This window comes from Triturus cristatus, chromosome 2_1 (genome assembly GCF_964204655.1).
Source record: "Triturus cristatus chromosome 2_1, aTriCri1.1, whole genome shotgun sequence".
Classification (NCBI taxonomy): Eukaryota; Metazoa; Chordata; class Amphibia; order Caudata; family Salamandridae; genus Triturus; species Triturus cristatus.
In genome coordinates this window covers 757684438-757697303 of record NC_140581.1, presented here as the reverse complement: position 1 = coordinate 757697303, position 12866 = coordinate 757684438, and the positions used below count along the sequence as shown (strand labels likewise).

General features: G+C 43.2%; 1 pseudogene; it reads right to left on the bottom strand.

Moving 5' to 3' along the window:
• LOC146865824 (E3 ubiquitin-protein ligase synoviolin B pseudogene) overlaps positions 1-12866 on the bottom strand; it is a 61744-nt pseudogene that overhangs the window by 39296 nt on the left and 9582 nt on the right.

Genomic DNA, 12866 nt, shown 5'->3' with positions numbered 1-12866 from the left:
CATGCTCCACCACAGCCAGCATGAAATGACACAATGGGTACTAGTCTACAGCGACTATAGACTGTCATTGGCATTATGTGCTTTTTGGTGCTCTTTTCCCTTAAATCTTTAAAAACTCATATTTCCAGTCCCCTTTATTGGATGTTTGTCATTTTAGTGTCATTTTGTTTCATATATTTTATTCTATTTTTCTAAGTAAGCTGGGGATTTATGTTGTATGGCCTTTTGACTATATCACTATTTTGGTACATCTTAAATACTTAAAACATTGCCCTCAGTTAAGCCTGTCTGCTTTGAGCCACAGCAACTTGAGGCTTGAGCTCAAATTAATAGAGTGACTTTAAGATTTGACCTTGACAAGGGTTGTGATTATTCTTTGAGTTGGCAAGTCACCCACCCCATATTATAGTCCAATTTCTTGCACAGAAGCTCTGCATTGTCACGATACAAGCATCAACCAGCCTTATATCAATGCTCCTTAATGTCTGCTTTTTTGTTGAATTCTCAAGGCACAATTGCTGTAATTCTTGTAATAATGTATTTATTTAGAGATTTATAAAGCATGAACAATGCCCTTTCAGGTGATCTATCAGACATAACATGACATATCATGGGGAACACTATTTGCATTCACAGATGGATAAAAGAGAGATAAGTAGACATAGTCTAACATAATTCCCAGTCTGAGTATAGTCCGAAGGTGGAAGAACTTAGTATAAAGGAAAGAGCGACATAGGAGAGAGAACAATGCAAGACTTGGGAGCAGGTGATGCAAAGCCAATCAAGATGAGAGGGGGGAAATCCTTAGTGGGTGGTGAATTTGTTGGATAATAAATTGTTTAATTTCTTGAAGAGGGATGTGAAAAGGTTGCATCTGATCTCAGAAGGGAGAATATAACAAGATACATAGAGAAGAACCACAATGGAGCATACCAACATACTGTCAATTGTATGAACCGCTAGAACATCTGAGGGTTTAGCAAACAGCGACTTGCACCAACCAAAAGTAAGCAGCCTTGAGGATCCAAAAGGAGAAGCTGTGGTGGAAGTGATAAGTTTGTTTTAGGGACGTAAAAGATTATTTTAAAAAGGTTTGTTAACAGATAAAAACCCTATATTTCAGCAGGCCGTTGAGTCTATTATATGTAAGAACATTGAAACCTCAGCAAGTTTGCTAACAACATCATTTAAAAGGACTGCTCAATATCAAAAACACATGGCAGGTCATAAAAAATAAACGATTTATGTCTAAACAATAGACATACTCATTGAACAGATTAGCACCTTCACACCTTCATGCAGCACAAATCACTCTGGGAGCGCGAGAGCACAGCGTGCAGGATGTAGTCAGCTTCAGCCACCCTGCAGAAGAGTGGAGGCGGTAATACAGAGAGGCCTAGTGAAGACCAGGGGGTGGGTGGGTACTGAGTATTTGTACTAGGACAGACACTCTGATCTTAAGAGATACACAAGCGGTGGCTCTGCCCCCCATCCCCTACTGGCCAGGTGAGGGAAAGGAAAAATAAAATGATAATAAAACAGTATTATTTTCATTTTATTTTTCCTCTGGGTGGACTTGAGTCTTTGGGGCCTTGCCATGCCATGATAGGCACGTAAGGGGAGGGATGGGCAGTACTGCTGTCAGTGCACACGACGGTTTGGTCGGATGCCTTTGAATGGCCAAACCATCATCCGAATTGACATCTCCCAACTGAGCAGCATTTTTGGGTCGAGATAACAGCAGGCGTAGTCTCCCAGTCCCCTTTGGAGCAGAAAACAAGCCTGCTCAGGCCACCCTAGGGTTTCTCTCATGCTGTTAGAGCAGCAGAACAGCAATTGGCAAGGAGCAGGCAAGTTATTTTAATTTTTTGTCGTCCGTCTGTCCCACCGCCACTTACCCCTCTTACACATGACCTTATTCTTCTGTTGAATGCTCTGTTACTCTTCTGCACTCACTGTCCCTGGAGTCTACATCTCACACTTTTACCATGATATGCAGCACCCAGAGTTCTCTGATGCGCAATAGCGATGGGCACCCTGAGAAAACCTCAGGCAGTGCTACCTTGTTATTATAAATGCCCTTGTTGTCTTCAGGTGCAACTCACCATGTACTCACTTGCTTCAGAGCACCTGTGCTACATTTGTGCATATATCACACTATTCTACCCTGGTGCAAATCTCCTTTCACTCTCCTGTTGCACATCACCCTGTGTGCTCATGGTGCACCTCTCCCTGCGCATCACCAAGTGCCCCACTCAGCAGCATCACTGAGTGAACCCTGCTTCAAAGTGTTTTGTTTTTAAGAATCAGTGGACATATGCATTTTGTTCTGTGTCCTTGAGTGGCCTGTGTGTAATCTGTTAGTCGGTGTGCGTTGGTGCCTTTGTGGCTTTTGGTAAGTGTGCATGTATGTGTGCTCCATGTGAGCAGTGGCGACTCGCTCAGAATGGGGTGGCAGGTGAGGGGATTTAAAAAAAGAATTAAAAAATGAACTTACCTTGTCCGCTGTGCTGCTGAAAGCCTCTCCAGCTGCCGCACACCTCTCCCCATCTGCTGGAAGCTGCGGAAGCACTCAGGCTTCCAGGCTCTCCCAGCCAATCAGGAGCAGCATCGTGATTGGTCTGAGTATTCAATTTGGACACTCAGGCAGTGCCTGGGGAGGCTGGGCATGTTCTCCACGGGGCTGTGCAACACAGTGCGCATGATGCTTTGCCCAGCCCTAAAGGGCGGGCCAAACTGGCATGTGCACTTAGAGGAGTGCAAACTACTCCTCCCCTCCTCTGGCATCACAGAGCCAGCCTTGCCCCAACTTCTGCATAAAAAAAATGATAATAATGTCATGTTATCATCATTTTCTTTTTTTGCACTGCTGAAATACCAGTGGGGCGACTCTCCTCCTCCTTAGTGGAGGAGCTGCCACTGCATGTGTGAATCCATTTTATGTGCCTCTGTGTGCGGGTGGTATACAAAAACTAAATGTATTGGCTTTGTCAGAGCATGGTCCATACAATGCAACACAACACTTAAATCATCCACAACTACATCCCTTACTCAGCACAAGCTTATTCTGCTAATACCCACTGTGCAACACAATTCCTCAGCTTTAACTCTGGCCCATTTACAGTGCCGCGCATGTGTTTTAATACTGTAATCATTATTCTGAAAAAGAAAGGAATCATACACTCTAGGAATCAGCATATTTCATAATCCTTACCCCAGATAGCTACTAAATATTTAATAAATGAAATGGCTGTCAGAAATCCCTATTGGCAACCAGAATGTAAATATGTCATAACAATTTAGCTGCATTGCCCTAAAATAGAGGCAAATATCTGCTGATATAGATGAACTCGGTTGGAAAAAAGGAGGTTGCATACCGCCAACCAAAAAATCCTCCTGCTTCAAGAAAAAAGAACTATCTTTTATGCTTTCAGGGAGGCAGAAAATGACACTGATTTGCCAGTCGCACAATGACCATATTAGATGCGCCAATCAATAAGAGGATGGAATACAATTTGCATTTATATAGTGCCTGCCATCCAAGCTGAACCCAGATGGAAGTCTAAGGGCCAAATTTAATTAGGTTTGGAGCGGTTCTAAAGCAGGCTGTACGAACAACAGCCCTCAGCAAATAATTGGAAAATGTAAAATTATTTATTTGTGGCTGTGATGGAAAATGTTACTTAACTATAGCCAGTGTTTTGGGACAATCTGTACTCAGACTAATGTTCATTTGGTTCCAGATGTTAACAACAGTAAACTGTGCTTTGTTTTTGTCAACCATTTATATATATATATATATATTTAATTGTCTACAATAAATAAGACTGTGAGAAAACCTTTTCTCACATAAAAACAAAATTAATAACAATGGGAAATTAACCCAGCCACATGTAAAAAGAAATCAATTTTGACCCTGGGCCCTACAAGGCATGTCTGAAGCTTTTGTAGGGCTAGTCTCCAAACATTTTGTGTTACCATTTTCGTATCCAATCCAAGAAGCAGCTCATTTTTAAGGAAACATGTATGCTGGAGAGAGTGAAAAGCCAGTGTCCTTCTCTAGCTAATAGTGTTGCCGTGTTAGCATCACAAAGGAACAGATCGTCCCTGCTTTCTATTATGTGAGTAGGAGATGTCAGTGAGACGCAGAGGACTCAAAACTCGCGAGGCCCGGGGAAAGAGATCCAACTGCCCCATTGCGTTGCAAGTGCTCTTACCCGACAGTGGTGCATGTGTGTCTCCCTGCCTCAAGGGGTCTAGGAGGATGTTGTGACCACAGGGCCATGGTGTCGCATGCACCCCTAGTTAGAATGTGTCAGCACTCCATATACATTGCATGCACGTCAGCACGTAACGTGCACAAACACCTCACAATCAGTAGGATTGAAAATAAAACCAAACACTTAAGGTGTGGCAAACCCAATCATTCATTGAAGTTTAAACAATGCCTAGCCTTAAATGCCACACAAGGTGGCTAAATGTACTTGAACCATTGCAAGCACTTCAGAAAGTGAGAGTGAAACAAAAAACGTACAATCAGCGATAGGAGTGGAGGCATTGAATGTCAATAGTGGTGAACAGAACAGGGGCAAACATGTATGCTACATGATTATAGCGAGGCTACCCCTACATATAGCTGCACACCTGAGGTCACATCATTTATCATACCACATGAGGTATGGGAAGATAAATTCTTAGTTAAAGTAGACCGCAAGCTAGTACCTGCCCAGGCAGCTATACTGGTGAAAGAATTGATCTGTTGGGATACAAGAATGCTTTGCTTAAAAGTCAAGGATAGGATAGAGGTCTGCAAAATGTATGTTTACAAAAAAGATCCGCCTGTCTTGGTGCGGAAGGATCATAGACCCTTACACATAGTCGTAGATCCGAAAAGCATAGAACAAGCACTGGTTGTTGGGGTGTTTGAAGACACATAGAGGTTGGTGCTTGAAAAAATTCCGAAAGTGCTTAGTGGGGAGATTGGCAATTACTAAGAATTTCATTGAAGTCTAATGCTAACACTCATAGTGCGACATATTCCAAAAATCTCCAGGGATGAGGTTAATTTAAAATTGATGAGTCTCAACAAAGCAAAAATGATAAGTGTCCATTAAGTTGTCTGAATATATTTCTCCATTGCTTGTGGTCCACTGGTGAGAATGGGAAGATTGAATTATTCATTAACTGAAGGGAAGTGAATAATTGATCAATGTCCTCTTCCTAATATTGAGTGAATGCTGGTTTTGACGAAGGAAGCAACGTTTTTTCCATTATTGAGCATACCTTGGCCTGCCATCCGATGCTTTCCATGAGAAAGGCAAAAAATGATCCACTTTTGGCACATCAATCAAATGTTATAGTTACGTCATATGCCTTTTGGAATAGTGGTTGCCACTGTGACAAAGGCCTTATGCTGCAATTGTATGAAAGTGGAACAGGACACACGTTTAATAGATACTTTGCGTAACTTGAAAGCTAAAAGAGTGATACTTGACCCACTAAATACAAGTGTGCGGGATGAGACGGTAAGTAGCTCGGTCACGTTTTGGGGCTGGATGGAGGTTGAACCTAAAGACAGACTGTTACCAGCTATCAAAAATGCTCCAGACCTTCTAGGGAAAGATAATTTGAGGTCCGTTTTTAGGGTTGTCAGAATTCTACTCTAAATTTGTGCACAAATTCTCAGAAATTGTATATTTGTTTAGACAGCTTCTAGAAATGGAGGAAAATGTGACATATGAATGTCAGAAGGCATTTGAGGAGGTAGAAGAAGGTATGTGCATGAGTTTGACTCCTTAATGAGCAGCATCATCACCACTGGCAGTCGCGGCAGAGGCGAAGCATTAATGCAAAAAGAGCCATCGGGAAAAGAAGCTGTATTGTTTTTGCCTCAAAGTTGTTGCCCCTAATGAAAGAGAGATATTCATTTGTGGAACTTGAGGCATTAACTTGTGCCTGGATGCTTAAGCAGTTCCACGAGTTTAATCGAGACAGAGAGTTTATTCTAAGAAGTGATCAAAAGACTTTGGTTAAACTGCTAATTTCAGATTGTTAAAGCAAAGGTACAACTGTGATACCTACAGGTCTTTGCACCTGCTAAATTACAGGTGCAAAGTGGAATACGTATCAGGAGCAAATCATTTAGTAGCTGACTTTCTAGGAAGGATGCCACTTCCCATGACAGAGTATGATGAAGACACCCGGAGTAAATGTAACGTGGTTAGTGTGTTAGGTAGTAGTGTGATGGTGCTACCAGCAAGAGTGAGTGGGTGGAAGCATATAAGAAGGATATTGTGTTGTGAAAATGTGGAAAAAGGTTGACCTAATGTCATTTGGTGAAACTGGAGGAAAGTTCACTTTGGGAAGTTAATGATTAATTGGGCGAAAATAAATTAATAAATTAAGTGGTGACAAGATTGTCCCACCACTGAAAATACATGGTAAATTCATTCAATTGTGTTACCAAGGACACATTAGGATAGTTAGAACAATATAAAGATGACAAATTCGTATTTGCAGCTGGCGCAGATTTAATAGTGGAAAGAGGAGTACATAATTGCATAGTGTGACCCAACTCTTAAGTTGGATTTATTGAGCGACTCAAGGCCACCTTGCATGGCCCTGCATGACTTGATACATCTAGAGTAACACAACTCAAATTGCTGCGTGGCATTATTCTTCCCTAGGGAGGTATTCCATGGTTGGAGCGTGGTTGTTTCCAAGAATCCACCTATGGATTCTGGCACATTCCCAGATTTACCATTACTGGTAGAACTGGGAATGCATCAAAATGCTACGCCTCCCCAGGTGAGGCGTAACGAGGAGAAACATCTTTATTTCGCCTTTTTAATTTCTCTTTCTAAGTGTGCTGCATTCTGCAGCACACATAGAAAGAAGAAAATGACTCAGAGGATTGTTTCTGTGCAGGAAGGTGTCCCTTCCTGCACAAAAACAATCCTGTTTACAATGCAGACACCCAAGCTCCATGGTGCAAGGGTGCATGGGTTGGTGCTAGGTAGCCCATTGTGCACCAGCACAGGGAAAAAACAGGAATGTGCTGTATAATGTTCGATGCAATGCATTCCTACCCTTTCCCTATAATGCAGCGCAGCAAGGAGTAACATTTTAATAAATATGCCCCGTAGTGTGCAATGTCAAAAAACAGATGGGTTCCCTGGGATGTGAAACTCTGCCAAGGCATAGAGGGCATAGCATGTGTGGTTTGAATGAAAGAATGAAAAGCTGAGGGGTATAACTTGATAGCCCTCACTCGACTCTGGACGCCTTCTAGAGAGAGGCTTATATAATATCTGATTCTCTTTGGGAGTCCCACAGTGCACCCATATACACACAGTGCATTCCTCGTACACCTCTCACAATTTGACTTTATAACTTATAACTAAAAAAAACTCGGGACATTGAGTAATTAATGGCTTTACTGAGAATGAAAAAGGGAGTCTTTTATTTCTTCTTCTTCGTTCACCTCCTCTCTTTCAGATTTTCAGAACTGAATTTATTTATGGCCAGACAGAAAGAGGGCTATGTTTTTCTGTTTAACGTTTTTTACGGTTCTCTCATTCCCTTTCAAAATCCAGTGACAACTTATCAATGAATCCTTCGGTAACTACAACTAAATACCTGTGGTGGGCAGTGTAATTTAAAACATCCTAGCTCTATGCTTAACTTCTATCAACGTATTCGTTTTGGACTGCTTAATGTAGCAAAGTAGAGTGATCCTTTAGGAAGGCATCTTGATATTCTATGCGGCAGCTACCCATGAATTTCCCACTGTAAATTAATCATTGTGAAAGCTAGTTTGGCTTTACCTGTGGCACATACCTATGGATGGTTCATGAAATGGAGTTTGCATAGCGTCATCAAAGCTTGAAAACCCTTGCAGTCCCTGAGGAATTGACTGGGCAGAAGAGCAGGCAGCAACTATGTCTAAGTCTATGCCTTGGTACTGGCTACATCAACATTTGAAGCAGAATGTCCAACATAAATACGACCTCAGCAATAGGAACCCACCGTATCTGATTTCCTATTGCTACAGGTCTTTGTGAAGAGGAGTTTTGCTCTCATGGGCTACCGATCTCTGACATAGAATTACGTTATAATTTATATGGGTTGACAATTACTGACAAACTGGTTTGAGAAACCCCTCTTGAAAAAAAATATATATAAATTATTGATTTAACAACCATACAGTAAATAGTGGACAGCATAGAATTTAGCAGGGTACATTGCCAGCATAATACATATTTGTATGTGCCTTCTTTTCTTTACCTACAACAGAATTATCACAGTATACAAAGTTTATACCTTGTGTAGTGCCACAAAAACAGCACATATGGGTAAAGGCACTAGAGCAACAATTGCCATTGTTCCAGTCCTGTCACCAAAATAAATAATTAAAGAAATGCTTATAACATATACCATATTGAGAATGTAACTGTGTGCCCCCTATTGGATGCTACATGCTTTTATAATTTGTGTGTAGTGTGGAGGAGATGTATAGGTGCAGAATCATTCAGGATGACCAACTCCAACGAGGGTAGGAGGTGCACTGGAGGGGGGGCATTCATTGAGCCAGCAGGATGCAGCTAGGGTGATCTGCGCATCGTCCCAGGTTGTGGTAGCTCCAGTGTATTCTGCCATTCAGGAGCTACCACTCGGTAGTCTAACCTCAATTACTGCTAGATATGTTTTCCAATTGGGGGTTGGATGTGACTGTGTGTCCTGACACGGCACCTTGCAATTTCTCCATTTCGGCTACAATACCACTCCGTAGGTCTGTAAGCCATAGTGAAATGGGAGGCGATATTAATGATTACCAGTTCATGGCTATCCGACGTTTGGCCATCAATAGCGACAGGTCAAGGAACTTAGGGGCATAAATTGTGAAGAAAAAGCAACTAGGTTAGACATGAATGCACTGCCTAGACATGTCACTATACAGTAGTGAGGGTATTGCCCACCTCAAATGGCCAGCTGCTTAAAAGACCATGAATTAAACATATATTCACAAATGTATTAGAGGCAACACAAAGCTGGATTCACTGTGTTAAAACAGTTTGAAGCTGATTGTAGAGTCCACACAAAGCTTGTAAGATTCAAGTGTTCTTTATTCCATAATTCGGTACAACCACAATCACAGCCAACACGTTTCGCCCAAACATGGGCTTCCTCAAGGCAGAAGTGTAAAACGAAGACGCACAGTGGCTGTTGCAGAAAAAGGGTATCTTTTTATAAAGTATACCTTGCCAAGTGATGGCAATGAAACAGTGTAAAGGCGTATGCAGGTATAAGTTAAGTTCTGAGTATTCAAAGGATCCTGGTTATTCCGATACTTACTTAAGGTCTCGTGTGTAAAATCCTTTCCATGGGGGACCTGTGGTGCCGTGGTATTCGTCGTGTTGAGACGGAAGCACTAAACTTAGGGGCATATTTACAACGAGGCGATAAAAAATTATCGCTGCTTTAGCGGCCGCTTTCGGCCGAAAAGCGGCGATAATTTTATCGCTATATTAGCAAGGTCACGCTAACGCGTGAAACCTTGCTTTAGCGTGGGGATTTCTATCGCCCAGCTTTGCATCTCTAATGAGATGCAAAGTTGGCGTTCCTGACCTGACATGAGAGGAGAAATGTCGCTAAGCGACATTTCTCCTATCATCAAGCCCCACACTATGAAGCATAGCGTCAGGAAAAGTACAGATAACACCTGTTATCGCTACTTTCCTAACACCTGCTTCAGGACTGACTTAGCCATGGTATCCTGTGGAAGGAGGATATCATGGCTAAGTTTGTGAGTCCCTATCAACAAGCTAACGTGAGATTATTGCTGGGTTTCCAGCGATAATCTCACGTTAGCCAGTTAGCGTGAGGATTTTTATCGCTATTGAGATAAGCGTTGCTAATAGCACGCTATCTCAGCGATAAAAATCCACGCTAGCCGGCGATAATTATCCTAGCGCTAAGTGCGCTTTGCGATAATTATCGCCGGTTGTTGTTGATATGCCCCTTATTAAGGGCCTTGCAGCTGTCACTCGGGAAGTAACCCCTAACAGAAAGTGAGGACCATCCATTAGTACCATTTCACCCACAGCCTTTGATAAAACCTCTGCTATCATCATCCAATAAGATGTCAAGTGTGTACACGACCATACTATGTGGCTGAAGATAGCATCAGGGTTATGGCAGTGTGGGTAAGAGTCCAGAGAGCCTTGATACATCCGGGTAAGTCTGTGGGGCTTGAAGTATGTATCATGAAGGAAATTAAATTGGGTGTACTCAAGTCTAGCATACGTAAGGGTGTTCCCTACCTTCTTTGGGATTGTATCCACTGAGCCCAATAGCCACTCCAACACCCTAGATGGGTTTATCCCAGTCGCCCAGTTGCCCAGTATCCCAATTCTGTTTTGACCTGCTAACCAGATCATTGGCCATTTTAACTCCATGGCTGCATATTAAATATTCATAATTCTGGGCACCCAAGCATCCCTCTTCTGGGGGGGCATATCATTTTGTAAGAGACACCCTCTTTATACCGTTACCTCATATTAGGGCAACTAGGAATGCCCATAGGCCTTGACAACATTTCTGGGGGATTCGGATGGGTAGAACGGCATAGAAATATAAAAATCTGGGTAGCACCAGCCTCTTTGAAATAGCTAGGTGGGCAATAGGGGAAAGCAGCAGCTTAGTCCAGAATGATCAAGAAGACCTGGCGTTTGTTACTGCCCTGTCCAAATTGCCATCTAACAGATTTTTTGGGGAGTGATATACTCGGACTTCCTGATACAGGAAAAATCACAGGACCATGGAAGTGGTGTAACCGGGAGTGTTCTCTTTTGGTCGGGAGACAGTAATGTAATCGGGAATAGTTGGGATTTGTCCAAATTAACTTTAAGCCCGATGCTAGGCCGAACCGGTCCAGCAACACCATAAGATTCGGGAGTATCGATGTGTCGTCCTGCAAATATACCAATGCATCATTTGCAGACATGGATATTATGTGCCAATGAGTATTTGCTCCTATTCCACAACTCGTATCCTCCTGCCTAAGTGTGCAAGTGAGTGGCTCGATGGCCAGTGAAAAGAAAATAGGTGATATAGGGAAACCTTGTCTGGTGCCCCGTTCTATGTGAAGGGGTTGTCAGAGATAGTAGTACCTGTTTTTGCCCGCTCCATCAGTGAGGTATACAGTATTGAGATCCATTTTTGAGTAATTTGGGGCCCATCCCAAACTTTTTAAGTACCACCCTCAAGTCGCACCATCCCCGGGTGCCTAAAGCCTTCTCCATGTTGAGGAAGGTGACCCAAGCGCGAGCACCCGTCTCGTCTGGACAATCTATTAACATAAGTAGTCTACGCAAATTTAGGAAGGTGCTCCTACCGGGTACTAACCAGTTCTGGTCATGATGCACTACAATTTGTACTACTGAAGTCAATCTCTTGGCCAGAACTCTTTCGAGTGTCTTATTGCATGAATTCAGAAGTAATAGTGGACAATCAGCTCCAAAAGTAATGGGTTCCTGTCCAGCTTGGGCAAGACCACCAGCACCACTTCCCAGGCAGAAGGGGGTAACTCTCCCTTAGCATATGTCTTAGAGTAAATATGAAGCAAGCATTGCACCAATTGCGCGCTGTAAGTAAAGTAAAATTCCAATGGCCAACCATCCACTCCAGGGGACCTGCCCCGTGCCATCTGCTGAATGGTATCAGTTATCTCTGATTCAGTGATAGGGAATTCCAGCTCGTCCCGTTGCGAAGGCTGGATGTGGGGGAGAGCATGACCCCCTAAAAAGGAAGGTGCTGTGTCCGGATCCTCCCTCCGTGTAGCTTTGCACAAGGATGAATAATTTTAATAAAAAGCAGTGTTAATCCCCCCTGTGTATTAATGATATGTTCCATACCATCCCTAATTGCCATATTTGGGTTCCTGCGTGAGTCAGAAATTAGTAGCCATGCCAGGAGATTACCAGCCATGTTGACTTCAGCATTCTGTCTAGCCAAGTGTTCCCTGTGATCGAGGGCTCCCAGCTTTTCTAGAGGGGTTTTGATGGTAGGTGGGCCCAAGCCAGTGAAGCTGCAACCAATGGCCAACCATGCACTCCAGGGGACCTACCCTGTGCTATCTGCTTAATGTCGTCTGTTATCTCAAATTTGGTAATAGGGGATTCCAACTCCTCCCTTTGCGAAGGCTGAATGTGGGGGAGAGTACGACCCTCTAAATAGGAACGTGCTGCGTCCAGATCCTCCCTCTGCTGAGCTTTGTACAAGGATGCATAATATGAATAACAAGCATTGGCATAGCCAATAGGTCTCGCCTTTGGGACCTTATAAGTGTTTAGCCATGCAACAGTTGCATAACTAAATACTTATAAGGTCCCAAAAGCGAGACCTATTGGCTATGAAAAGCGGCCGCGAAAGTGAAAGTGATCACGATCAAACATCAAAGCGGCCGTGCGTGAAAGTGAAAGCAATCGTGGTAAAGCGTGGCGCGCGCGCCCGCGCACATGCACTGTAGCTCTAGGCTGGCCTGGTAGCACTTTTTGGAGCCCTCTCAATAAGTCTCGCCAGACCAGCGCATGCGCTGGGTCAGGCGAGACCTAAAAAGCAGTGTTAATTCCCTCCTGCGCATTCATGATGTGTTTTATACCATCCCTAATAGCTGTAATTGGGTTCGTAGGTGAGTCAGAGCATAGTAGTCACGCCTGCAGATTACCAGCCCTTTCGCTCTCAGCATGCCATCTAGCCAAGTGTTCCCTGTGATCAAGGGCTCCCAGATTTGTAGAGTGGCTTTGAATGTTAGGTGGGCCTGAGCCAGTGGAGCCACATCCAATTGGTCGGTAAGGGCGTTTATT